Below are 4,515 nucleotides of genomic sequence, written 5' to 3'. Positions count from 1 at the left end.
GGGGGGCGGAGGTGAGAAGAGGGACGGGAGGAGGATTTTGGTTTGCTCTCAGTTTGATGAAAAGTGATACTCTGTGTAATCCACTGCTCAGACAGCATCTGTATGTAGGCTCCTGTAGGCCGAAGGTTCCACCTTTAATGCCCACATATGTAAAAAGGGCAAGTGGTATCTAATTGTAGCCCACACCAAATCCATGGGCCAAGAGTTGTAGTACTGTATCATGACCTTGGTGTCTGTAAAGGTCACATGAACATTTCATATATTTGAAACAAGAGGTAAACATATATGGCCCATACATCATGGCCAGTTCTGACCCAGACACACTTTGACACCACGTTGCCCTTGTCTATGAAAATGTGCCACCTGTAATAACGAACGACTAACTGGTACCATTTCAATTCCCACTTAGTGCGTACCAACGTCTGCAGTTTCCACTTTGCAGCGTAAAGTTTTTCCAAACACTCTATGCTCTGAACTCAAGTTACACACAAGTAAATTGAAGTGTGGCCCACATGCTGGCTAGGTTTTTACAGAAACACATCCGACCCGGATACAGAACTATACCACTGGCTGACACCAACCAACACCCCACCCCAAATGCACAGCTGGATTTTGGATTGGACTGGTTTCCCTGAAAAAAGCGTCCTCACATGAACTTCATTTTCACGTCTGGGAACTCTGAGCCTTGTTTATTATTTCCTTCTTTCCTTTATCTCTTATTATTTCTTTGCCATTCAGAATCAAGCTCTTCATTCCATCGCTCGTTACTTCTGTGGTAAATAAGAAAACGTATAGTGCGTTGGTGCAGAACCCACGTGGGCTGCATTTGCTTGTTGCCTGACATTTTTCTTGCATTTTTTCCTCTATTTTTTTTCGTGAAAAAGCTATGCGTTCATGGCCTTAGTTATTCATTTACATACCTCGCTAGACAATTTCATCAAGCAGTTTAAAAGGGGTCATGCCATATCGGATAAGTTAGGAGAATATTCACAGTCTTAACAACTCTGGGTCACTCGGATTCTCGTGCACTTCAGGAGAGGAAGGAAACACTCCTCTGCTAAACCGTTGTACCCAAACTATCTTTCCTGAGGAAAGGTTGCACAAGGGGGACGGGGGGTGGGGGGGGACTTTATAAGTGGTAAAAAGCTTCGACATTCTTTTGACTGATAGATAGATAGACATACATTTATGAAAAAAAAAACACCTCCTCCGACAATCATGGGGGAGATTGTGGAGCCCGGAGAATCAATTTCCCACTCCCACACAGACACTCATCTCATTCCACATGTGGCCTGAATCCAGCTGCTGCTATCGCCTCTAGCCTCAGCTGACTGGCTGACCTATGGCATCGCTCTGTTCTGCCTTTTCTCCACACCGGTCACCTGAGATCCAAACTCTGCTTCCTGTCTGTCTCTGGGTTTCTTTTTTGTCTAAATTGGAAATATCACATTCCCTGTGTAGTTTAAAAAAGTTTTCTGAATTAACGAGTAACGGGTAAATCCAAATTGTAACCCATCCAGCCACAACTGGTCTGACCAAATGAGGGGCCAAACAATGCACACTGCTATTACTGGCCTCCCATGGCCCACATCTGGTATATAGAATCTGGGCCCCCGTTTCAGTCAAAGTTGTCCCTCCTATGCAAACGGCCCAGCAAATGGACCACAACAAAATCATCTTTGGCTTAAGTTTGGCTGAGATTAAGCCCACATTCCAGATAGCCACTTTTGGTTATGACCAAGTTTACTAGTGGGGAGGTTTTTATAATAGCAACAAATAAGATAGAGCATGCTTTCTTCAGATCAGGCCCACAAAGTCAACCTAGTGGACCACGTCTGGTGTCCAGAACAAGAGAAGCTGTACCTTTCAAGACGTCCATGTGGGTCACATTTAAGGAGCTTTAAGCTAATCATGAACTTCAGCAGACATATATCTGGTCAGTTGTCAGGTAAACTTGACAACCTGAAAAGTCCAAATCTGGAAACCACATTGCTGCTGCACTCTGAAGTGTACATGGGTGGCTCTGTGTGTGTGTGTGTGTGTGTGTATGAGGCGGGGGACCTTCTATTGCCTGTGTGTTCTCCTGGGTGAAGAGTCAAATGCTGGCCTTTTCAGTGGTTAGAAAGTGCACATAGGAGATTCATTCTACATTTTCTTGAAAAACAAAATGCCTTGGATATGAGCGTTACACACAGGTGTGGTAACCATAAACACCACAGTAGCTGCAATGGGTCACTCCAAGGTGAAGACTCAAAGGTCTTCTACTTTTAAAAGGACGAGCTCACAGTGAGCTGGGCCTTTAAAAGAAAAAAAAGAAGAAAAGAAAATATTAACAATACATTAACTGCACACTGTCTCCGAACACTGAGTGCAGAACATTATGCAGAGGCATTGACAACTTTTCCATTTTTTTTTACCTCTAAAATACATGAAGTCACATGACACTTAAGGAACAAAGAGCCAACCATCTACTGTCAAACAGACAATCATTGCTGAGCAGAACAACATACAGCAGGAGTTGGATTTGAAAGTTCCGGATCAGGGGGAAAATAAATGAAAAAAAAAAACAAAACAAGAAAACCAAATATTGTAACTGTATCATTGACAGCTTTGCCTTCAGCTTGACTGAACGGTGTGTGTTTAAAGCCACAGTTGAGCAGGTCGTAGTGATATTAAATATTAAGGTGTAACTGCCTCCTGTTGCAGCTCACGTCTCTTTTCTAGACAGCCAGTGATCCTTCCATAAAGGTAATACGAGAGAAGAAGAAAGAGAGCGAGTCGACAATTACACTGGAAAAATATAGGTATGTTCATATTCATATATATAGCATCTTTAAAATCTATTTATACAGAATGTATCATATAGTGTACGTATGGCCATCGCGGCAGAGAAATAAAGGCATCTGAAACAATCACCACTCTCGTGATGCCGACATTTGTTACATTGCAGAAATGCGTAGAATCAGGAAAGAAAGTGAGTTTCTCTTCTCCATCTATTTTTTTTTTTGTTGTTTTTTTTTTGACATTTTTTTGTTTTGAAATCAGTGGCACTTTGTGCATCAAAAATTAAAATCTAGAGTAAGGCTACAAGGGTGTGTGTGTGTGGTTTTTTTTTATCAGATAGAAGTTGGTCTAAAAAGGAGGCCATTCTACAGTGTATTGGATATGTCAGCATGTGTGTGTGCGCGTGTGTCTGTGTGTTTTAGATCTGTACATCCAGACTAAAACACTGCTGCTATAAAGATCTTCACATAAACCATTGTACAGAAGAAAAGGATGAAAAAACACTACTAAAAAGAAGAATTTAAAAATAAGCACCACTATAAAACTCCTGTGGTCCAGTTACAGGGGTTTGGGTTGAGCCAGTGTTGGCCGCTACAAAGCGCTTGGTAGAGGTAAGAACTTATTTGTTGTACTTCCAAAAAAAAAAATCATTTCTTGGATTTTTCCTACGTATGGAAGAGGATTAGTGCCACAAAGAAATGTTTCATTTTAAATATATACCCATTAAAGTTCATACTCTCAAATCAAATCTCAAATTGAATTTTGTCTTTTTCGCTTCTCATTACTGTGTGATTTCTATATCCCAAATTATTTTCTCAGAGTTTTGAGAGAAAACTTTCCACGTGACCCCGATCCTCTTGTGGATCAGATGATAACTGCCGTTTCTTTCTCTATTACAATCAGCTGCTGGTTTATCCACGTTAGGCCTAAACAATCAAACAGTTTTGTGTGGATTTTGGTGTGTCTTTATTTTAGTATTTGCAGTGTGGATCTTTGAAGACTACCAAGACTCAAACCGTCACATAACGCACATAAATAACAAAATAAATATAACAACCATTTCAAGTCAATTTCTATTATATTAAATAAATAATAAATACACACTTTAGGTTTTTTTTTTCTTCCTTACTCTCAGCAGTGGGTGTTGGAATGCAGCGTTTCAACCAAAACAATTGGGAGCAAAAAACAACAAATAAAAACAACCCAAAAAAAATAACCTTTTTTTTGTAAAATTATCAAAAAATTGTGTCACTTATAAAACATCTGCACTTAAGAAGGTTTTAAATAACAAAATATGCCTGGTCAGTTTTCTATATAGATCGACGCCATTGTGTCACGCCCATTTTTCAAGTTGCAATAATGATAATAAATAGATTGCTTCAAATAAATACCTCAATAACATAAATGGCAAATAAGTTACAATTTAAAATGTTCACAGGTTCTCTCCTTAAATAATTCATATATAACAATAATTATTGTACCACAAAACTATTATTGAAATGAAGTGCAATTCCTATGTTGATAAATACTATCGTTATGACTAACTCAATCTGAAATGTGTGTGTGTGTGTGTGTGTGCGCACACTATAACTATCATCATTTCAGTTTACATTTAAAAAATAAAAAGAGAGATAAGGAAAGCCTTTATCTGCTGCTCCATGGAACATGGTACTCGCTGAGGAACCTGTAGAAGAACTTCCACTGTTCCGGTCTTGTCTGTCTTCTGACCTG

General features: G+C 39.5%; 1 protein-coding gene across 2 annotated transcripts in view; it reads left to right on the top strand.

Annotated features, from left to right (window-relative positions):
- The window catches only part of snphb (syntaphilin b), a 1,167,912-nt gene that overhangs the window by 639,572 nt on the left and 523,825 nt on the right, over positions 1–4,515 (top strand). The gene's annotated exons all lie outside the window — the stretch shown is intronic.

This window comes from Cynoglossus semilaevis, chromosome 10, assembly GCF_000523025.1.
Source record: "Cynoglossus semilaevis isolate Cse_v1.0 chromosome 10, Cse_v1.0, whole genome shotgun sequence".
Lineage (NCBI taxonomy): Eukaryota > Metazoa > Chordata > Actinopteri > Pleuronectiformes > Cynoglossidae > Cynoglossus > Cynoglossus semilaevis.
The sequence above is the reverse complement of the archived record's forward strand: the minus strand, read 5'-3'. Positions and strand labels throughout refer to the sequence as shown.